This window comes from Tamandua tetradactyla, chromosome 19 (genome assembly GCF_023851605.1).
Source record: "Tamandua tetradactyla isolate mTamTet1 chromosome 19, mTamTet1.pri, whole genome shotgun sequence".
Lineage (NCBI taxonomy): Eukaryota > Metazoa > Chordata > Mammalia > Pilosa > Myrmecophagidae > Tamandua > Tamandua tetradactyla.
The window spans coordinates 23,001,585-23,026,913 of NC_135345.1; the positions used below are offsets into that span (position 1 = coordinate 23,001,585).

The window sequence follows — 25,329 nt, forward strand, 5'->3', positions numbered from 1 at the left end:
TTAAGAAAAAGACAGTTATGTTATTTTTGAAAATTATAGTTCTTTAACATGAATACATTTTCTTAGTAGCTTTGCCTGCAATTTCAGAGATGTCTTCCTGATTCTCCTTTGCTTCTGAAAGTGGAAGAGCAACAAGTCAGCATCCTACCCATCGCAGTGCATATAAAATATGTATATCTGTAGAAGAAATTGTGAACATGAGCTTTATAGGAGTCTATTTATATAAGCTTATCATAACCATATTCATTCATTAAAAACATATTGAGTACCTAGTAAGTGCTAGCTATTTTAATAAGGTTTGAGATAAAGTATAGAATCTGTCCTCATGGGGCTTGTATTCATGTGGAGAAATGTTCAGACAACAAACAAACATATAATATTTATATTACAATGTTTAAATATATTATATAAATGTAGTATATATAAATATGTTTGATATATAATATAATAAACCTTTAACATTTATGTCATGTTAATGTTATGTAGTGATACTCACTATGAAGAAAACAAAGCAGGTAAGGTTAGGGAATGACTGAAGGCTGTACATACTGTCAAAGGATGGGATGACGCAGGCCTCTTTGAGACAGTAACATACGAATAAACTCTTGAATAAGTGGAGGATATAGTTTACTCCCATCATCACTAGGGGCATATCAATGTTATCATATATTCGGTTTCTGGTGTGAAGTATGACATCTATCTTGGAAACAAAGGCAAGCCAAGAGAGGCAGAAAGCAAAGGCCTAAAATAGAGTCTGCTCTGTCAGGTAGTTTTTGCAGTCTAACAAATTTCAACAAAACATAAAGTCTTCAAAAATCAAATATTTACTGTTTCTCACAATTTTATGGGTTTATTGGGTGAGCCAGTTTGGCTGGGCTTGGATGATGTGGGATGGCCTCACTCACATGTCTGGGACCTCAGTTGGGATGTCTGGGGTGACTGAGCCTCTTTTCCACAAAATCTTTTGTCTCCAGGGGCTAGCCCCTCCCAGCATCCAGAGAGGGTAAATCCAAATGCATAAATACTTTCTAAGCCTCTTTTGTTTCTTTTTTCATTGGTGTCAGTTAGAACAGAGCAGGTCACACAGCCACGCCCACAGTCAATGCGGGATGGACTGCGAATGGCATGAATACAAAGAGGCATGATTCATTGAGGGCCATTACTGGAACAACCAAACAAACAATAATCTACCAGGGACAGACATTGTGGAATTGTTTAAGAAGCAAAGGCTAAATAAGGAAGTGACATGATGCATCACCTTTATGAGAGTTAATGTTAAGTTAGGCTCATTCCAAATGCCTTTTCCTTCGCCACTTGAACACATAAAAATTCCACCATTCAACAAATATCTGTCAAGCACTTATTATGTGTAAGGTACTGAGTTATATGCTGTGAAGTATTCAAAACTGACTAAATTGACTAATATCGTGAAGAGAATATGGTAGAATGTATTATTTGTTACAGTTATCCAATATCCTTTCCTTGTAAGAAAATTGTACATCTTCACACATAGCTCTGGGACTTGCACCCCTTATTTCTTTCCTCTCCTGAGGATGAACTTGGCCTCATTTTTTGCTTTATTTATGTCACACCTAGCAAAAGCTTTTAGAAGCATTTCACGTTTCTTTCAGCAATCTTGCTCTTTTCCTCTGCCCTCAGAATGGCAGGTCCCAAATAAAGCCTACTCTTTCATCCTGGGCCCTGGTTGAAAAGGCATATGTAGTATCATTGTGGAAACTGACCCATAGCTGCTGAGATGTAACCTGAGTAATAAATATGCATTTCATTGTATCAAGCTTATGAAATTTTGGAGCTGTTTCTTAGTGCAGTAAAGTTAACTGATAAAGAAATTAGTTCCAGAAGTAGGGTACTGTTTTGACAACATCTATAGAAACTGAAAATAGGTTGTATTGGCTTTAGGATTGGGCAGCATAAGACCATGATACCAGGGATTTGTCAGAGGTTAGAAAAATGGCAACCTAATATTGTGAAGAGGTGAAACTTTCGTAAAATGTCCTAACTTGATAAGTAGTTCATGTATCAAATGAACTTCAACGAAGATGCTAAAAGACAGAATATGCTAATACCCTTGGTTGAAATTGTTTGCCTTTGACAAAGTACTATAAGAAAGAGAGGAGTTCAGGAAATAAGTATCCACTTTGCAAGTGTGATGAAAGGAGAAAGACAAGAGAATTTTAATAAATGAAGGGCATAGCTGTCTCTTACTTCTGACCAATAAAAGATACAATTGAAAAAATATTTGAACAACAAAGACAAATTAAAAATTCTCCTGGGAGGAAAACTGAATTAAAAGTATGGCCATCATACACTCCTTAAAACCTCTGAATGAATTAAAAGGGCCACAGCTAATCCTTTCAAGGCACAAAATAACTGAGGAGAAAAGAGACTAAGGTATCTTCCCATGGAAACCTTGTCAGCTTTATTTCAAGTCAGGATGATCAGGAAATAGAATCAAGAGTGTGACTATTGGCATATAAAGCTGAGTGTAGACAGACAGACAAACAAACAAAAAAACAAATAAGATCACAAATGCTAGCAACTTATTAAAGCAAGTTGAACTATTTAAAACACTGATGGCATTGTATTGGAAGCTCTAAACAGAGCAGTTAAGCAAGAAAAAGAAATAAAAGGCATCTGTGCTGGTTTGAAGCTATTATGTACCCCAGAAAAAGCCATGTCCTTTAATCCTCATTCAATATTGCTGGATGGGATCTTTTTTATTGTTTTCATAGAGATGAGGCCCACCCAATTGTGGCGAGTAGCTTTTGATTAGTTGGTTTCCATGGACATGTGTCTCTACCCATTCAAAGTGGGGTGGCTTACTGGTTTCCTTTAAGAAGGAACGATTTTGGAAAAAGCTACAGAGCCACCAGAGCCCACACAGCAAGAGCTCTTTGGAGATGAAGAAAGAAAATGCCCCCAGGGAAGATGTTTGAAACAAGAAGCCAGAGACCTCAGCAGATGTCATCATGTGCTTTCCACATGACAGAGGTGTTCCAGACCCATCAGCCTTTCTTGAGTCAAGGTATCTTTCCTTGGATGCCTTAGTTTGGACATTTTCATGGCCTTAGAAATGTAAATTTGCAACTTAATAAATTCCGCTTTTAAAAGCCATTCCATTTCTGGTATATTTCATTCTGGCAGGTTTTACAAACCAAAACAGCATCCAAGATAGAAAGGAAGAACTAAAACTTTCCCTATATGCAAATGATAAGCTCTTATATACAGAAAATCCCAAAATATCTACAACAAAGCTCTAGAGTTAATAAACGAATTCAGCAAAGTGGTGGAGTGTAAGACCAACACACAAAAATCAGTAATGTTTCTATACACTAGTCATGAGCAATCTGAAATTATGATAATGAAATCAAGAAAAAATTTCATTTACAGTAGCATCTAAAAGAATCAAATATCTAGGAATAAATTCAAAAAGAATGTAACAGACTTGTATATGAAAAACTACAAAAACTTTGCTAAAATAAATTAAAGATGTAAATAATGGAAGGACATTCCATGCTCATGTATTCAAAGACTAAAGTACTGTTAAGATGTCAATTCTACCCCAAATGATTTACAGATTCAACACAATCCTCATAACAATTCCAACAGCCTACAGTGTTGAAATGGAAAAGCCAATTATCTAATCTATTTGGAGGGTAGTATGCCCCGAATGGCCAAAAGCACCATAAAGAAGAAGAATGAAGGTGGAGGACTCATATTTCATGACTTTAAAGCTTATTATAAAGCTATAGTGGTCAAAGCAGCAGGGTACTGGCACAAGGGTAAACCACAGACCAATGGAGTCAAAATGAAAGTTCAAAAGGAGACTCTCATGCATGGCCAACAGATTTTCTATAAGGCTATTAATTCTATTCAATTGGGAAAGGACAGTCTCCTTAAAAATAGTGCCAGGAGAAGTGGATATCCATATGCAAAAGAATGAAAGAGGACCACTATTTCACACCATATACAAAATTAACTCAAAATAGATCAAAGTCCTAAATATAAGAAACAGTACTATAAAACTCCTAGTAGGAATTGTAGGGAAGTAACTTCAGGCTCTTGTGTTATGCAAAAGTTTCTTAGAATTTATAGCCAAAGCACAAGGTATGGAAGAAAAAAGCAATAAGTGGAACCTCATTAAAAATTTAAAAATTATACATCAAAGGACGTTGTCATCAAAGTGACAAGACATCCTACTGAATGAGAAAAATATTTGGAAACCACATATCCATAAGTTGTAATAATATCTAAAAAAAAAAGTCCTATAACCCAACAATAGAAGGAAAAACTGTATTTTAAAATGAGCAAAGAACTTGAACAGACATTTCTCTAAAAGAATGTACAAAATAGCTAGAAAATATGTGAAAAGATACCCATCACTAATCATTAGGGTAATGCAAATCTAAACTATAATAAAATACCATTTTACATCCAATGGAATGGTTACTATTAATAAAGACAAAATTACAAGTATTAGAGAGAATGTGGAGAAAAAGGAACACTAATTCTTTATCTGGTGGATGTAAAATGGTGCAGCTGTTGTGGGAGATAGTTTGGCACTTCTTAGAAAGCTAAGTATGAAATTGCCAAATGACCCAGCAATTCCTCTGCTAGGTATATCTTCAAAGAACTGAAAGCAGGGACTCAAACAGATATTTGCACACTGATGTGTTCATAGAAGCATTATTCACAATTGCCAAAAGATGTAAGCAGTCCAAGTGACCATCAACAAGTGAATAGATAACAAAATGTGGTTTATACATGCAATGAAATAGTATTCAGCATTAAAAAGGAATGAAGTAAAATAAACAAACAAAAAATAGATAAATAAATAAGGAATGAGGTTTTGGGTCATGCAACAACATGGATGAACCCTGAAACCATTATATTGAGTAAAATAAACCAGACACAAGAGGACAGATATTGCATGATTTCACTGATATGCAATAATTAAAATAAGCAAACTTACAGAGTTAAAATCTAGAATATATGTTTCCAGGGATGGGTTGGGTGTAGAGAATGGGAAGTTAATGTTTAATTTGTACAGAATGTCTATTTAGGTTTATCACAAAGTTTTGGAAATACATGGTGGTGACAGTAGCAAATTATGAGTGTAATAAACTGTACTTAATTATATATATGAATGTGGTTAAAAGAAGAAATTTTAATTCATATATATGTTACTAGAATAAAAATTAAAAGATGAAACATAAGACTGTGAACTCTGTGTTGTGAACCCTACAGTGTAACTGTTGACTATAGTTAATAGTACGATTTTGAAAATGTCCTTTTAAATTATAACAAATGAATCACACAAATGCAAGATGTTAATAATAGGGTGGTTATGTTGAAAAAAATGCTGTAATGTAAGCTGTGGACTATACATTCTTTCATCAATTCTTAAAAAGTTACCATACAAATGCAGAGTTAATAATGGGGGGGGGCTACACAGGAATGCTTTTTTTTTACATGATTTTTCTGTAAACTTACAAATTCTCTAATTAAAATTTTAAAATAATCTACAAATTTCTATTTCTCCCTCCCATAAAAATAAAGGTATTGCTGAAAATAAAAAGTTTTCTTTCTGTTCCCACCTCTATAGCTTTCCCCACCTGTCTATATGTTAATGTAGATTGAGAGTATATTTTTATTCAGACATGGCCAAGGAGGAAAATGAAACAGCATGAACCTTCCAGATTGCAGAATTGCTTTGGACTAGCAATGCTACATGCCTGAAGTTCTTTCTGACAAGGATTGATTTTTTTTTTATTCTCCATGTTTGGCCAATATGGTGAACAACTTACTTTTTTAATTCACAGGACAGTCTATCAAGTGGAGCCATGTCTGTACGTGTTAGAGATCAAGAGATCCTAGAATTCATTTGAGTTTTGTGGATGTGTGGGATGCTTACAGCATCTTCCATGGAGAGAAGTTGTCTGAATTTTGCTTGTGAGAAGGAAGTTAATGTTTGTGAATATACTGCAATATATTGCATTATTGCTTCTAATGAGTTGCTCCTCCCCTCCATGTAAGTGGTTTATACATCCTTGGCCAATGCCCTTTCCATGGGTAAGTACAAACTGGTGTTGAGAAAGTGCTCCAATGATGTTGAGATTGGCTACACGATGTATTTTAGCAAATCGATATGAATAGACTTGATTTAAGGCACATTCCATCAGAAGCTTTAAGAGGCATCTCATCCTTCACTCTCGCTCTTTTCCCCTTGCAATGAGAACTGAAAATGCCAAAAAGGGGCTGCTTCATTCCTGGAATCATGGAATCAGAAAATGTATGTGACACAGACACAGTAGCTGACTCATAGCTCCCAACATATAAAGCAGGTGAGGATTAAATGCTTTCATAAACTCCTGAAATCCATTAGGAATGGATTATTCTTAGGGCACAAGCACTGCCTTAATTTTCCAGGTCTGCTATGACAAATAACACACCATGTGTTGACTTATACAACAGTTTTGGAGGCTAGAAGTCCAAAATCAAGGTATCAACAGGCCATGCTTCCCCTTGGAGTCTGTAGCATTCCAGTGTTGGCTTGCCACAATCCTTGGGGTTGGTTAGCTCACCTCTCTTCACATAGCTTCCCTTCTGGTTTCTGCTTTTCCTGTTCCATTGTCTGTGTGTCTGTCTAGATTTCCTCTCCTTATAAGGATTTCAGCCAAATGGATTAAAGTCCACCTTGATTCAATTAGGCTTCATCTAAATAAAACCTTTGAAGATCTCTGTTCACAGGTGAGTTCAAATCTTAACTAATAATTACATCTTCAAAGGTCTTATTTACAGATTGGTTCACCCCCACAAGAAGACAATTAAGACTTGAACATATCTTCTGTGGAGGACATGACTCAATCTCCAACAAGAACTCAAGACAAAAAAAAAAAACACTTGAGCTTGAAAAATACCACTTGTATTTCCAGTAAGCAGAAAAGGAAAAAATATCTCATGGGACGTGTGTGTTTTTATTTTTATTTTTCTGATGGTGCTCCAATCTAGCTCTGTTTTGAAATAAAGTTTGTTTTTTTTCTCTTTCCTGATACATTTATATCTCAATCTTCGTATGTAAACTGTTTTATTTCCTCTGCAATAATTTCTTTCCCAATATTTTATGGAAGGAAAATTTGGAGGTTTTAGACCTGATTTTAAATCCTGGTTCTGCTGCTCTCAGCTCCATGGCATGTAGGTGAGCAGGGTGATACCTTACCCTTCACATGAGGATATTGTTGCAGCAAAAAGTAGTTGCCCAATATGTGTAAATATCATATTTTTCTCTAGAGAAAATTTTGCATGCTTTTTAATCCTGGTGGACTTATAAGCATATCCCAAACTTTCTCCATTTCAAAAATCACTGTAAAAATTATATAAAAAATGTTTAAAAAGTTTGTTTCTTTCTGAAATCATTTTCTCAAGCTGCATCTCTTCACCTCTAATTCTTGATCTGTAGATACGATCAGTTTGGGAAGCATTAAAATGTTTCCAAGTGCCCATCTGCTTTCAGTATTTTCTAAAGGACAGGTTAGGAGTAGGTAGAACATTTCCTATCTCTACAGCATCCAACTTACCTACTCCCATTTATCATAGTCTTCTTGTGCTGCTCTCTCTTTTTATCTATCTTGTCTCACTTTTCTTCAGGGAGATTTCATGAAAAGAAATAGTGTGGGGGTGATTTCTAGCTATTTGGCGAGTTTGGTCCTTAAATTTAAAGCCTCTTTTATTTCCTCCCAATGAAGCCTTTTCATCTGGGATAAATCTTAGTCTATTGAGTCCCTTTCATGTTTCTTTCCCTATTTTCCCCTGCTTTATTAGCTCTGGAGCCCTCATGACTCATCCCTATCAATACTCTCTGAAGGTTTTAGGTGAGATGCCCAGCATCTCTGTACCAATGCTTCTTCTCAATGTACAAAAGCCAGAACAAGCAATGTGGGGAGGGGAAGATAAGCCTTAAATTTCATAGCAGAATTCCTGGTTTTAATTCTGAAACTAATACCTCTGCTCCTTTCAGTAAGTCTTTTCCTTTTTTAAAGTCTGTTTTGTCTTCTGCACAAAGGGTGATTCCTGAGGATTTATGAAGATATAAACAATGCCTGTAATAGGTCACCCTAAAAATGTAAGTACATATTATGAAAATTTTGTTTTGACTCAATTAATGACAGACTATTTACTGCAGGGATTTCTTCCCTTAATGGGCAAACCATATAATGGTTTTTCTCTGTGGCCTATTCACAAGCCTTGAATTATGTGTTCAATTAACTTTTGTGAATTCCACTATCTTCTTTAAGAAGGGATAGATAGAGGAGGGACAGACACACAGACAAGTAGACAGAAATTGATAAAACTACTTCAACAACAGAAACAACAATGACTTGTTCTAGAACTTACTAAGAGATGATGTGCCAGCAACTTCCTAAGGTATTTATAAATGTACCTCTTAATGTATGAGTTTTGCACCTACTCAGTGTAGAATTTTGTTCCTCTACCCTTCATTTGGCACCCATCCACCCTCAGAAAACCATGTCTGCTCTTTCTCCATTCAGCTTGCCTGGAATGTGTTCTGAAAGAATGATGATCATTTGTTGAGTGCCTACTAGCTACCCTGTAGTTTACATACATGCATACATCAGTACTGTCCTGAAGTGACTATTTGATTTGTCCCACTTTCTCCTAATGAAATAGAATCTTAGAGATATTTAGTAATCCACTCAAGGTTATACAAAGCAAATTTGCTCAATTGGCATGTTTCAAACTTACAATCATCCTCAGGTCTGACAGAATGAAGTACAAACTTTTAACTTGGCATATGAAGCTTCTCATTATCTTGACTTTCCCTGTACCTCTCCATTTAGTACCTCCTCCTGCTACATTCTGCTGAGAAATACTCACTTATTCTCCCACATCAAGCTGTTTCCTTCATCTACGTTTTACATCTATGTCTTGGGAGACATGCTTCGTATCCTTTAAAATAGAAGACAGGGAAGACATTATTATATAGGTTAAGAACACAGCCACTGAACTTGGCCACTTTCTGTGTGTTCATCAGCAAGTTATTTAATTTCTCTACGCCTCCATTGTCCTGTTGATGAAACAGAAATAATATTGTTTAAGTTTCTAAGCTGCTAAAACAAATACTATGTAATGGGCTGGTTTGAACTATGGGAATTTATTGGCTCACAGTTTTGAGATTAGGAACAGTCCAAAGTTGAGGGCTCATGGAGGCAATGCTTTCTCCCTTAAGGCTGTGGCATTATGAGACTGGTTACCAGCCATCATTGATCCTTGGTCTTCTGTCACATGGCAATACACATAGTGGTGTGTCTTCTCCATTCTCTTCTGTGTTCTGTTGACTTCCAGCTTCTAGCTGCTCCTTGTGGCCTCTTTTTCTGTGTTTGAAGCCCACCCTCAGTTCATTTTGGCCCATCTTACCTAATAATCACTTCAAAGATCTTATTCACAAATGGGCTCACACCTATAGCACCAGAGGTCTTTTTAGGAGGAGGGGGGATTTATGATCCAATCCCCAACACGGCACATCACAGATTTGTTGTAAGGATTAAATTATTTAAGATATGCAAGTGCCTAGAATGGTGCCTGGAATAGGGTAATACAGTTTCTCTTATTTAATTTGTTTCAGGCATCACGTCCTCCAGGAAACTTTCCTTGATTCTTACTCTTCTCCACCAAACTGGACTAGATGCCCCCTTTTATAACCATTTGAAACTTTAATTTGTTTTAGAATTATCCATTTATGTGTGTGTGTCTACCATTAGATGTGAGCTTCTTGACTCTAGGTAATATAATTTGTTTGAATGTACAACACATAGCATCTTATCTGGTACAAAATAGGCACTCAATAAATTGTCAAATGAATGACCAAATAAATTAATAATAATAAAAATAATAATAACTATCCATTATGTGCTACTTACCACATATTGGGTACTGTTTAAAGGACTTTGCATGCATTTTCTAATTTAATCTTCTCAGACATCTCATGAGGTAGGTACTATAATAATGCCATTTTACAGACAAGAAAACAGAAACACAGAGAGATTAAGTAATATACCTTAGTTGATCACTAGTACATATGGAAATAAGATTTAAATAAATAAAGATTCTATATTTTTAACTACCTTTTTTTTTTTTACATATCTCTAAATGAATTTAAAAGAGGAGAGAGTGATGAAAGGAGGAAGGAGAAAAGGACAAAAAGAGGGAAAATGGGTTGAAAGGGGATAAATGGGGAAAAGAGATTAATTGGAAAACCATGACCTTGATTCACATCACTTGAATCCTTTCAGAATAGCTTTCACTGACTTCTGGATTTGTGCTAATTCTTTGACTTTTCATAAAAGTCACTTTTGAAAAATAGCCATATGGAATCTTTTCCTTGACTTGCTGTGAAACTATTTGTGCGCATTGGCCATTATATCATTCATTTTTTCTGCATAATGCCCCATACAGAAAAAAAAAATGGAGTTTGATTTTGGCGAAATCCTGTGTCTCTTGAAGTATTGGGCTATCTCCTTCTACCTGATAATTTGAACTATGTAACTGCCTTTGCATTGCTCAGCCATGGCAAGTGCATCTGATTAAAATATTTTTCTCCCTTAACTATGTTCCATCCTACATTTTCATTCCTATGTAATTAATTTTATAATATTTTTCTTTTCTGCCAGCTCACTCACAGCTTTTCTAGACAGAGATGGTGCAAATAAATACTTAACTTCAACATCTGTATAAGGTGATGGCTTCCACACTATCATTTATAACAATAAAATCTGTCAATCTAAAAAAATACTGACTTACAATATCCAATTTACTTTTTACCACTTTGCATAATAATAGTTTAATAATAATCACCTTTTGTAGTTAAGGCTCAGAGATTTTTAACACTTTGTCTCAAATGAGAAAACTAATAAAAATTAGAGACCAGAAAGAAACAGAACTTTCAACCCTATGTTGGCACCTTGTGTTTCAAAGATGGGCATCACTTTTATTCTCTTGAAGTCTGCATAAAATGGGTGACTACACTTCCTAGAAATCACTTTAATAATCATTGTTAGAAATGGAGTACTACATTGAAGGGAACAATATTATGACAGTATTGTGATCATCCGACTCCTACATGAGTCTAGTGTGTATTACATTAGTTATCCCACTTAACTCCTACTTTCAACTTTTAAAAATAAATTATATTTCTCCATCACAAAAGTTATTAATGCCCATTATAGACAATTTGGAAATTTCTGTAAAGTAGAAAGAAGAGAGTGAAAAAGTACTCATAAGCCTGCCACTCAGAGAAAACCACTGTTAACAATTAGATGCATTTTTTATGTCATTCCTTTTCTAGGTTTAATCCATTTCCTATTACAATAGAGATTTCAAGAATTGACAGGAGAATTACATGCTTCCTTTTCTCTAACATACTGAAGAGTTACTGTGCTGATTATTTTCCATTTTCCATTCAGTTCCATTCTCTACTCTTCTCAAGCTGCTCTCTGCACCAATTGTCTGAACTCAACCATTACATTTTTGGGTTCCATTTTTCTCCAACTTCTGACTGGGTTCTACTTATGGAAGATGCTGGCAAGAGATTGGAGAAAAGGAAGAGAGAGGGCTACAAGTATTCCCCTTTCTGCTCTCTCCTCATGGCAAGATTTTGTCAGTGGTTGAGTTTTTATTTTTATGCTTATGCTCCTTGTCTGGTGGTTCCCCTTCTCCTGTTACAGCTTTTTCTGTGCTCCAGTAAAATTCATTCCCTTTCCTGCCCCTGCATGTATCAGTTGATAACACCTTCCCTCTATTGTTAGTCCTTGGGTTCTCCATCATCTCTTGCTTAACCTTCTTTCCTCTCTGAAAGTAATGCCTTCATTGATCTTTCTTCAATGTGAGTGAACCATCTGATTCTTATAAGTTCCTCAAGTGATACAGTCTCCTTTTTGAGATGGAATGGTCAACATTTGTCATAAAAAATAAAAATGATAAAACAGCTTCTGTTCACTAAATGTGTGCATTCTCCTGCATTAAGAGTTTATACTGATCAAAGTATGTTTTGATGGGCAAGTAGTTGGGCAGAGGAGTAGTGGAAATAATTTTAGACTTAAGTCATGCAATATCTTTTGTCTTTGTATCTGCCATACCCTAGTGCGAATAATTTGGTGGACAGAGACCTGGGTTTGATTCTCAGTGCCTGTCCATTAGGAGAAAAAAAAAAATAACTTGGGGGAAATCTAGAATCCCAGTAAGGCTTAATTTCTTTAGCATGGCAACAATGATAAGGAAGTCTGTCAAAAGCTGTTGGGAAGAGCAAATGAGATGATCCAATGAAAGATTGTGTTTTATAAAAGTATATATTAAATAAGGTATTTTAAACTTGACCAATTGCTCATACACTGTTTTTGTAAAAAGTGGATATTAGATATGGAGGTACTACAATAATGGATTTTATAAATGTGATTTGATTATCTATAGTACTCATTCTATAAAGGTTGAGGCTTGTCATTACTGGTGTACCTCACGTGTCTAGACGATTGCCTGGCCCATATTAGCTGCTTAGTAAATATTTCAACTGATAGTCACTAAGTGCCTAAGAAATGGTCCCTATCCTCAAAAATCTCATTAACTTGAAGGGACAACTGACAAATAAACATATACAAGGTGGGTTATATAATTAAGAGAACCCTACACTCATTCTGATGGGCCATGAGAAAAGACAGGAGAAATGAAAATTTATGTTGACATCTGGGAATGACAAATGATGTGATGTAACTCTAACATAAGATGGTTGTGGGAAAGATGTGCTAGAAATAGTATAAGCTCAGATAAGGGCAATGGATTGGAAATAGGTACACAGATGCAAAACATGTGTCTGAATTAAGATGAGAAAACTTGATGGCTAAATATAAAGAAGAGAGAAGAAATAATCAAGAATAGGCTTAAAAGTTCTGACTTGGATGACTGCATAGATAGAGATACTCTAGTGATCAGAAGCGATGCTTTGAGGGTTGATGCTATAATTTAGTTTGAGGTATGTAATAGGAAGAACCAGTGGGACATGTAAATAAAGACAATTAATAAACTTTTCAAGTTTGTCAGAAAGGGTCTAGAATTTAGAAGCAAGGTCAGAACTGCAGAAATATGTTGTGATATTTTATGAATACCACAAATAACAAGTCACTTCTAAGAGCTGATTTTTTAATGATAAGGTTTTATTACTTAAAGCACTAAAACTTAAAACCATAATTAATTGGATGAAGATTGTGCTAGAGTTTTATTGCACATTTTCTACTACCTTAAATGATGCATCTGGAACCAAATTTATTTATTTTTTCTTGATGGCTCAGGGTCATCATTATAATCATCTGTTATGATAGCATGCTGTAATTCAATAATGCTGTTGGAATAATTGAGATGTAAAGAGCTATTTCCTGTATCAAACAACTTTAGGTCATTGATGTCCTTTTTTGTTCTTGAGTTTCATTTTTATCATTTCTATGATTTCTCATTTGCTGTCAGCTGTCACTTCCTGCAACGATCAATGTGTCACCTTGAACTGATTGTATGGTGTCCTTTCAATCACTTGCTCCCCAACTAACACCAGTTGGGAAACCAGATAATTCAACATGCTGTAGTAAGGTGCAGAATATGTACAAATGCTTTCAGAAGAAGGAACAGACTGTCTATCCTAAGTGGGAACTATATAAACCTTAATGAAACACATTCCTGACACTTCTTTTTTCTCTTCAAAAGACTTCTCTCCTTATTATTTTAGTTTTCAGCTTTTCATGGCAAAGATATGGTTGCCAGAATTTGAATTCTGGATTAGTAAAGTGTTCTTCTGTATATATGAAAAAAAGAGACAATACTGGCTACTGATTCAAGGCAGCACAATTTAATGCATATTTTTTTAATTCCTCAAAGACAGAATTTGTTGTGATTTTCATTAAAATGTAGGCTTGAAGTTTCAGATTATTTTTAAGTACATTTGCAAAAAGAAAAACAAGCAAATCTATTTGATTAGCAAGTTTTCAGTGTCATTTAAGATTGTGCAAGGTGCATATTTTGCATTTGGTCTTTTCGAGGGGACTAGACTGAACCTAGTTAACTGAACACTCCCGGTTTTTGCAGGGTGTACCCACAGTTTTGGGTACTTATGCCTTTGTATTGTTTTCCAGGCAAATTTTATTGGCCCATTGTTGGTGTTCCCCTCTGCTGACACCCTGGAATGTATCACAGTCTCTTCTTCTAGTTGAAGTCATCCTTCACTAGTTGTCACTATTTGTTACCACAAATGCTGTTTTGAAGCTCGTTCTTGTTCCTATGTGAACATTTGTTAGCAGTTTCTTGGTAGTGTCTACTGGGTTATTTGTCTCCAAGGAATATCATTTTCAGTTTATTTTCCCTGATATTCATTTAATGACTTGTCACTTCAGCTCAAGCTATAATTCCCTGCCAATTATATTGTAAATTTCACATGCATCAGTCAGCTTGTCTCTTGATGTTCCTCCTGTTATGTATGGTCTACAGAAATTTTCTTCCCTTTATAACCTTTTGTTTTTGAGAGTAGTAACTTGCCAAGAATGTATTTCTTATTTTTACTCTAGCAGCTCAAAAACAATATCAAGAAACATGCATACAAAGTGGGTCCCTCACTCTTATCTTTTGTAGCGTTTGGTATCTACCCATCACTCACATGATCTTTTTACAGAAATATACCAGTTCATCCAAAGAACATGCTTTTGTAGAAAATGCCTTGCCCACCTCAAGTGGGAGACACTATATTCTCTGTATTCAGGCTCAAAGGATGATTTCCTAAGACAGTAGCTCCCAAATCAGGCTACATACTAAACCATTTGAGAAATTTAAAAAACTCAAATGTTTGAGTTTCATGCACTGGAGATTTGAATTTGGTATGTTTGGGTCAGGACTAAATTTATTTCAAAACCTCTTTCTGGGTAATTTTTATGATTGGCTAGATATAGGAAGCACTGATCCAGGCTATTGAATAATGAAGGAGAGATTTCAATAATTGGAGCATATCAATTTCAGAAAACCAGACCATCTAAAATTTTTTTTGATTTTCCTTTGTCTCCAATTTAATTGATTTTAAGGTTGAGAAAGCTAACCAGCAAAACCTCTGTCCTGAATCTCATTCTGGTAAGGCAGAAGAGTTGGAGACCTTGGGAGTCAGTGAACGCCATAAACTTCTAGGAACTTTAACAGCCAGGAAATAAAATGTGGGGTTTTTTTTTATATTTTAAGAAATCAGATTTCATTTACTATTCATTCAACAGAGTTACAGAGTACCTACAATGAGCCAGTTAATCCAGGCAAAGATGAGATATGCTCCTATGATTAGAGCTTTTAAAGGGAAAGATGACTCAAAAAGGAATGACAACAAGCCTGAAAATGTACTCAAGCAGCTGTAGAAACCAAGGTGAGTCAAAATTCTAAAAATCAAGTGCAAAATATGGAAGGAATACAACATAAAATTAAATTAGAGAATGTGAAGCTATGAAAATAGTTATATCTTTTGAAATAGGTAGACTAGGTACTATGGTTTCCATTTACAGATGAATAAACTGAAACCAAGAAGGACTGAGGAATTTTCCTATATTCTATAGATAGTTTCTAGACAAATGGTACTACGTCCTATTCTTTATTTTCTCCACCTTCTGCCAAAAGTCAATCCTGTTGTTCCCCATGGCACAAATCTAAAGCAGCAAGGCTTTTTTTTTTTTTTTTTTTTTGCAGAAAATAAACCTGGAATTCTTACACTGCTTCCTCTGCATACAGACATCCCACATACAAAGGAAAAGGGAATATTAGTAAGTCATCAAAAAAATTAGCTGCGATGGCCATAAAGATATTCTCTAAGAGGAAGGGAGCAATTTACCTTTCCTGATGCCAAAAGTCAGGATATGGGAATATGTTTTTGTTTTTCCTGAGTAAAATTTTACACTCTACTATATGTTTGAATCATTATAGTCAGCTCCCTAATTTTGAAAGGGTGGTTTGAATGTATTTTAGTCACTGGGCTTGAGGGGCCAGTTCTGAATGTCTTTTCATGAGCAATTTATAGCCTCTCCTTTCATGTCAAGATATAGTTATAAGTTAGATTCTTATAACTAACTTAGTTTGGTTTTGATGAAAGTCCTGAAATCCCACCAAATACAGCATCTTTGGATTTAAATGAATCTCAGTCTGGGGCTCTGGAAAGTCTGGAGATAGGTTTCTAAATCATTAGTTGACTGCTTAATGTATATTGGATAAACTCAAAGGATTTGGTAATTACCCAATCAATTTTCCCAACAAGTCTCTGCAGTAGATAGTTAATACCAGTGTACTCACTTTGACAATGGAAAACTGAGGCACTGGAGGAGAATATATTGTGATCATTTATTCCTGAGTAGAATGCAATTCTGAAAAATAGCCCTGCTTCTTTCTCCACTTTTTATCTCCAGTCTAGAGCAGGCTGTTTTCCAGCAAATGATGGAATTAAGAATGAGAAAGAAAATACTAAACAGCAAGAAGCTGATATAGAACCAGTTGAACTAATTTTTCTTCAGAAAATCCTTCTATCATCACAGGTATATTTATATTCCTTGCCTAACACATCAGAATTGACTTAAATACCTAATCTGTGAACCATGATCTATTTTGGAAGGGAAGGAGAGCGTAAGCAGCATTTCGACAAAAAGACAAGTGATATTTTATTCTATTTTAACAGAGCAGTGAGTGTCATGGCCCATAATTTACAGAGTTCTTTGCATCTTTGGAAGAACTAACTGGAAAAAAGGGCGTTGGAAGTATATCATGAGATTTCTGAACAAAGGGCAAAGGAAAGACATGTATAGAGTGATCTTTCCAGGACGTAAGGGATCACAACCCAGTGAGAAGAGTCAAAGGGAATGTATGTGTGAGGATGGTGGGCAAAGTGGTTGGAAGGAACTAATAAGGATTTGAGTTTTTAGTGTTTTACTGTATTTCCGTGCCCAATTAGTCAGTTGCAAAGGTGCATAAAAATACTGTGGTAGAGTTTGATATTCACTACCTTCTATTTCAGGTGGCCTTAAAATCACGTAGAATCCTCTACACGAGAACGCCACATGATGTTAGAGTTAATTAAGGCTAATGTTACCATTGTGCAGATAATGAAACTTGATGCAGAAAAAGATGGAGTGACTTACCCAAGGTCACACAATTCATTAGTCATAGCCTATGGACAAGAACCCTTAGGTCCTGAGATCCAGAGCTTTTAGTTCATTAACATATAGAAAATCTTGCCTTATATCAATTCATTCCTTCATTTAGCAAACATGGTTGAATCACTATCTTGTGCAGGTGTGGTGCTAAGTACTAGAGATCCAAAGAGAAATAAAGTAATCTCCGAACTTTAGAAACTCATAGTCCAATAGAGGACTTCCATAATAATGGCCACAGAATAATAAGTGTCATAAGAGTGTGTGCTCTATGGGAACAGAGAAGAAGGATAAGTTTAGGCTTTATAGAATGCCACAAAATTCTCTCTTTATAGGTTTGATTTTCCAAAATCAATTACTTTGGAAATCTAATTCATGAGTCTTTGATCTGAAATGAGATAATTTAAGAAAATAGAAGCATAGATTTTTCTTCTTATGAATGCCAATCAAAAGCTAGCATACATTTGCAAATGTATTTTTTTCCTGGAGGTTTAAATTTTGATTAAGCTCCTTTGAGAGTGATCAAAGAGCAGAACTGATTTCTGTTCCTAACACTTTATTCCTACACTTGTAAGAGAAAACTCTTAACTCTGAAGCCATGTTTCGCATGAACCACATGGACTATTGACTCTATAGCCAGGGCAATCACAGGCTTGCACAGGGTTCTATGAAAGGAGAATGGGGGTTTCAGGACATTCATATCTCCCCAGCTAGTTCAAATCATCTTCAACAAACTCTCACCTTTTGGTTCATAAAGTTGTCTCGCAACTTTCTCAGTATTATAAAAGACGTAAACAGTGGACAAAGCTAATAACGCAAAAGATCTTTTAGGTTGGGATTAGAATGCCAGGTTTCTCATGCAAACGTGATTGGGTTTCAAAGTCTCCATCTGAAGCTGTAATAGGGTGATAGTCATCAAAGTAAATTTATGTTTGAAAAATGAATTTAATGACCATAACTGCAGTATAGGGTACAGTGCTTTTAAAAATCATGAAACCATGACTGCAGATGACATTTCAAATATTGCTCTTCCAACATAAAAACATTTATGAAAGTTATTCAGCAGCAAATTTGGGAGCTGTGTAATTTTTTATGGAAGAGTGGTATAATGGTTAAGGGCTAAAGCATTCACAGTTTAAGTTAGGAACATCAGTTCTCTATCCCTTTTGCAGTTGACCAGCTGTGCACCTTACACAATTACTTGTGCTCTCTGGGTTGCCATATCATGAACTAGAAAACTTGGGCAATGATTTTTCCTCCCACCTTATAGTATGGTGATGATGATGGTATAGTAATTTGTTTCAAGGATGCTTTTGAAATTCAACAAGTGAAAAAAAAAATCAAAGTTTCTCTATGTCAACTTCCTTTTAACTGATGAAGAAAGAAAATGATACTTTCTTGTATTTTGAACTCTTTCTGAATTGCTTATATATGTCAAATCCTTGATGTTCCAAACTCATGGCAGAAAAAGCTGTTGAGCAATGATGCCAGAGATCCACACGAATGCTTTGGGATCTAAAAACTTTGTACTTAAGCATATAGAAAAACTGCACAGCTGGTCATAAAGTCAGAATACTCATTAAATGTGGAGTTTAAGACAGAGTGGTATGATTTGGTAGAATTGGAATATCAGTGTTGATATACTAGGTCATGGACAGAAATACAAAAGCAAATCTGGCAAATATGCACAGAGAGATTAGGATTAAATGTCTTGGATATATTATACAACCACATGAGATAAGGATTATTAGTACAGAGTTCTTGAAGGGCAATTACTTGTCTGTTTTACCCATAGTGAACACCAAAATTTTGACTCCCATATTCAGTCAACCTTTCCCAGACGTGTATCTATTTGTATATCTATCTAATAATATTTAGATAAGTACATTAACTTTCATAAAGAAAAAGCTTCATTGAGAATGACCAAATCCATTACTACTATGGCAATTCTATATGTTTTTTTCCAAAGTGTATGAATAAGCCATATAGGGCATTAATTTATGTTCTAATATCTGATATCTCTTTTGTTCTGATCTTTTCTCATTTTCTGGGTGCCTCATGCTGCTTCATTTTCTGGGTGCCTCATGCCACTTTTGTCTTGTGCTTTCTTCCACAGGGCAACATTCCTTGCTTCAGTTTTCTTGTTACAGATCCCTGATGTTTCTAGATTGGGAATGCGGGCTTCTGAGTCTGCTGGATACTGCAGCTCTCTGTCTTTTTAACCAGAGTGCACAGAGGTCATGTTCTCTGGGGATAGCTGCAGTCTTACAGTAGGAATAGCGTTTTCTCTGAGCTTAGAGGAATTAGATTGGGTAATTTAAAATCTTATCTTTAATACTAGGGTTGTCTAATTTATAATGCTAGTCTGTTTACAGAACCAAGACATCCCTATTCAGTATTATTAAATTCCCACCCTATATTCCTAGCAGTTCAGGGATATGACTGCTATAGCTCAATTCTATGCTATATTGTAGCTCCAATGAACAATCCTTTTCCTAATAAATTCCTTCCATTTCTTCCTTTCTTTTCTTTTTTTTCACTCTCTTCCTTCTTTTAATAGTTACTGAGCATTTACTAAATGCTAAGTACAGGGCATGCAGAGATAAAATAACCTCATTTCTTACGTACAACCCCAAGCTTACAAGCTAGTGAAGAGGACAGTCAAGTAAACAAAAAACTATAAAAGAGTGCGATAAATACTGAATGAGAGATCTGAACAAAGTATCATGGGGATAACTGATTCTACTGGGGAATTTGGAAAAATTTCATGGGAGAAGTTTCAGCAAAGTAAACTGAATATTAAAAAAAACATATTTCATTTTTTTTGTAAACACATATAATATTTTGTAAATGTTTATAATGTTTTATAAACATATATAATGTTTTCCTTAGGTAGGGAAAGCATTATAGATCAAATAAGAATATAATTACAGGGGTATCGGTATATGTAATGGACTATCCATTGCTACATCTTACTCTAAGACATCATACCATCAAATAGAGTGATGGCTTGTAGTAGTACATGGAGAGTAGCAGCCAAATCCATGCCTTGTCCAAAATACTTCAAATATCTTTGAATTTCCCTGCCCCCAAGATACTCGTCACAAGTTTTCATCCTTCCTTATTTGATGTTTTATTCCCTTCAACCACACAACCCCCCACAAGTGCATTTCTATTCTCATCTTGGTCTCTGTGTTATTCAAGTACGTCACTGGTCTTCATCTTAGAATGTCTGTGAAGCCAAAAGAATAGAATTTTCACTCCCCAGCCCACAGAGAACACACAAGCCTTTTTCTAAAGGTTCCAGATAGACATTGGTGGATCCTACACTGGCATATCAGTGTCATCCATTGTGTCAGACACTAATGGATAGATCCATGAGCCCTCACCAGGCAAAAGTGTTGATAGCAGGTAGAACTTACCCTAAAGAATTACTGCATTCTACTTGCTGTGACAAAACTCTACAGCTCTCAATTCTCAAATGTTGGCAGGTACAGAAGTCAGGATGATAGCTTGGCCACGGCTAAGGGTTTCCATATTTTTCCATAATTATGGTTCTTAAATTGGTTTTGGAAATTCCTTTTGTTTCAAATAGAATATAATATCTACTACCTCAAAGGCCATAATTCAATATCTTGTTTTTGGTCTTGGGAAAAATTCAAGTGGGAATCTTTTGGCAACATGCTCAGATCATTACAGATGTTACTATAGCAAACAATATAATTCAACTCAATTAATATTTGAGGAACTATTATATAGACAGATAGTGTGCTGGGCTCTGGGGAAAGAAAAAACATAAAGATGAAGAAGGCATGGTCCATGCCTCCAAAGAGCTCATAATCCAATGGTTAAAATGGATATTCACACTGCAAACCATATTGAAGATATATAAAAAACTTTCTATGGGAAACAAGGAGACACAATTGCTACTTTTGCCTAGTGAGTGTATACAGGTATCCAAAAGATTAGACCATTTGGACTGTCCATATTACCAGAAAACCAATATTTGTCTACCCAGACTGTGGATATACTTGCTTAGAAAAGGAGGATTTGTGCTCTGACTTGACTACTTTCTGTGTGGCTCTGTACAAATTGTCTAACCACACTATGGCTTAGTTTTGCTTTATTTTGTTTGTATGCCTTTCATGAGGGAAATAATAATACGAACCTTATAAGTAGGAGATAGATAAAAATGTTCTGTGAACTATAGAGTCCTCTAAAATTTTTAAATCATTACTTTGATTAGCTTCCCTGGATGAAATAAGAAGAATCTTGTAGTTACCATAGACAACAAGGTTAGTTAAGTGGTAGAATTTTTAAAAAACTACAGTTCTGATCTGGACTAGTGACTTTCCAAGAATTGTCTAGTTTAGTAGAAAAGTGGTTAAACCTGGGTAGTTCAGTCTCTAGATTTTTTAAGAATGTGATATAAAAGCAATAGGCTGCTTTCCTTGGATTTACATTTTTCTGATATTAGCCACGTTGTTTAGAAGGCACTGGTGTAGATAGCTGAATCTTCCAGAGCTTTAACGGGCTCCACAATGACTGTTGCATGGAAGCCTATGTTCCTAATTGCTAATTGAGATATCCAGCCTGGTCTCTGTTGATTTCTCATTCTGCAGGTCATGCCAGAGCTCTTCCTTTTCTCTACAAGATGACCACCAAAGATAAAAGCCTTTAGTAACCTTGGTGACAATTTGTGACCCTCTGAATTGCACACATTTGGCTACACCTTGTTTCTCTTTCAATGTAAACCTGTGGTTTTGCTCTGGAGTCTCAATTATTTCCTCTTCCATGGAACAAAGATGTCAGACAACATTTCATTGCTCCTCGTCTCCTCTCAGACAAATGAAGAACCAGCATAGCAAAAAGAAATATCAGACTCATTAATGGGCTTTGGGGTCACCAATTGAAATACTACCTAACTGAGCTGGACGATGAAGAAGGTGAATTATAAGGAGCCAGATGACATGCTGACAAGAATCCCATCTCCATGAAAACAGATGATTCTGTAGGTTTCTGAACAGATGGACATTCATCTTACATTTTCCTGAGACTATTGGCAAGTGACTCTGGCAACACAGTTTAAAACAAAGGTGAAAAATCATTCTGGTTCAGTAAAACCTCTGCAACAACTTTTTTGGATTCCCTTTAAAGAATCACAATGAAAATACAGAATATCACAGTATCTCTGGGCTTTGGACCATTGACAATCCAGCATAAACCAGACAGGCCTTTTGTCCCAGGAAATATCTACCAGTGATACATGCCCTGTGTTTGATCTCCGCAGTTTTAGGCTTGCAAAATTAAAATCAGCTTCTTTGCAAGATCCATTCTTTTATCTACAGCCCCACACATGCCAGCCAGTTGTGGCTTTTCCTCCTCTCCAGAGGTGAAGAAATGGTTCCAGTTAAAAGAGATCATTTGGTGCCCTCCAGTGGCTTGACCTGACATCTCCTCTTTTGACCTCTCATCGTCCTTAATGCCTATGTGAAGGTCAGAGCTCAATATTTTTTCGAAGGCCTCCTTGGTTGTTTGGATGTCACTTCCACTCTTAAGACAGGAATCTGTCAGACCTTCAAGAATGTATAATTTTCAGTGAAGCAGTAACAAAGGAATAAAAACAAACTTCTCAGTCTTTTCTTTGCACAAGTGCTAAAAACAATAAAAGCAATGTAGAAAATTCCAGTCCCTGTAACATCTTTTGCAGCTATATGGTCTTAGAAAAGCCACTTATCTTCTTTAAGCCCATATGTCATTTTCCGTGGAAGGAGAGTATGTGCTGGATGACTTCTATGAGCTTCCTCAAATTCTACCACAACCAGTGATTACAAAATCCTATAGGAGGGAAAAATGTTTCTAGATGAGTTTTACAGCTTGAACGATTGGTGGAATGACACTTATTATTTTGAAAATTTGATTTGCTTTAAGAGTTTAGAATACAAGTGACAATAAAATGCCCACTTCAAGTCATGCATCATATGAAAAAGTGTATGTCAAACATATGTAAGGATTCTTATTCCCCATGCACTTTAAGATGATAAGATGGCTGCCCTAAAAACTCATCAAAAGAAAGCATCCTCATGGTGTTTTTTTACAAGGATGGAGAACATATAACTATATTTTCATAGTACTTAGTAATAGGTTCATAGTCAGTGATGAATAGAAGATTACTAAATGAATGAACAAATGAATAAGAAAAGAAAAGGAATATCTGCCTTGACGCCTTTACTGCATACACAGAAAAAGCAACTCTCTTTATGACATAAAGAACAAGAGAAACATCCATTTATCCATTCAACTATTTTCTTTCTTTCTTGTCCTGTTCCCCAACTCAACTATACCTCCATGTTGAATCTCATTATTAGCGATCTGTTGATCCCTTTGGGTAACAGAAGGCTACCTCTAGAGTTCTTAATGGAAGCAGTTATTTGGCAAGAATAACATTTCGTGACTGGTAGCAGGAATCTCAATAAAAGATTGTTGAATAAATAAAGGAATATATCAAACCATGATTAGACATGAGCACTTTTGTAAGAATGGATTTAGAGAAGATAGCAGATCAGTCCCAAGGCAAGAGAACAAAATGTGGGGAGGAGGAGGCAACATGTTAGAACATGAAAACTCATTTAAAGAGAGCAGTTCTGTTTGGAACATCAGAATGGAGAACATTGGTTATGCAGGAGAATATACTTTTCGTATAGACCTGCACCGCATGATGCAATAGCCATCAGCCACATGTAGCTATTGAGCACTTAAAATATGCCTAGTAAAAACTGAGATGTGCTGGTAGTATAAAATATATACCAGATTTTTAAGACAGTGGGAACTTTAATATTTTTATATTATAATTTTTCAGACCAGAGATGATGATGGCATGAAACAAGAAGTAGCGAAGGTGGTAAGTGGTTGGATTCTGACTCTGTTTTGAAGTTGGAATCCATAGGAATTACTGACTGATTGAATGTAGGATGTGAAAGGTAGGAGTCAAGGATGACTCCAAGGGTGGATTTGCCATTAACTGAGATGAGGGAGTATGCAGGAGGAGATATGAGTAAGTCAGGCTCAGAGATGTTAAATAATTTACTCAAGGTCACACAAGTAAGTCAGAGAGAATCAGAGTTATTTGAGCTGAGAGGGAACTTGGAGATCTGATTATCCATATTTCTCATTTTATAGATGAGGAATTTGTTCTCTAGTGAAGAGAAGTGACTTGCTCTAACCGGGATTTCCTGATTGGTAGACTAGTAGTTCATTTTATCATTATACTACAACTTACAACTGTGAAAATCAAATTAAACTTAACTACATCTGAAACCACATTAACGAAAGTAGAATCAATGAAGGCACTTTTGGAGGAAAACTTCAAAACTTTCAGGTAAGTCATATGCTGCCCTTTTAAATATTACTACTGGCTAGGTAATTTGCTGTACCACTTGAATGTTGGGTAAATGCATTATTTCCTTATTCAACACTTATACTTATTGAGAGTCAAGGTAAACAATGATAACCATCCTTCAGACTAGGAAAAAAGCCCCCATTCAAGTAAAAAAATTCTATCTTCAGCCTGACAAGTCTCATGACTTAGGTGAAAGCAGAGGATATACATAAAATATAATAGATGATAGAATTACATTTAATAATATTGCCTGCCTCATAGAATTGTGGTGAAGATATAATGAGATAGCTCACTTATATCTTTAGAACCTTTAAAAAAGCTAACATTTGAAATTTCTCCTGCCAAATGTTGTGAGAACTCAATGTATGTTAAAATGGTTGTGATTACATATCTGTTTGATTATAAAGTAAAAATGTATAATTGTCCCTTTATCCTTCCTGACCTTGACTCTAATGACATTTTTCATAAACGATTCAAACAGGCTTGGCATTTAGTAAATTTTTGTGAAGGATCATTTGTATAAGTTAGTTATTGTCACAATAATGAAGCACAACAAACCAACCCAAAAAACTTAGTGGCTTACAAATATAAGCTGCTTTTTTTGTCAGTTTTGCATCTAGATCAGTTGTAGCAGCTCTGATTCAGACAGCAGGTTATCAGGGTTTGGATTCAGGTGGCAGGGCTGAGCCACATGCC

The 25,329-nt window shown here is 35.6% G+C and overlaps 1 long non-coding RNA gene across 2 annotated transcripts; it reads right to left on the reverse strand.

The window, feature by feature from the left end:
* LOC143663509 (uncharacterized) lies at nucleotides 1-25,329 on the reverse strand. Of its 2 annotated transcripts, none has more exons than XR_013165977.1 (4): nucleotides 25,217-25,329; nucleotides 9,960-10,036; nucleotides 8,917-8,988; nucleotides 1-114 (listed from the first exon to the last, which is right to left on the reverse strand). It is a non-coding gene; the product is annotated as an uncharacterized LOC143663509 (long non-coding RNA). The 2 variants fall into 2 exon arrangements; XR_013165976.1 differs by having other exon boundaries at nucleotides 1-177.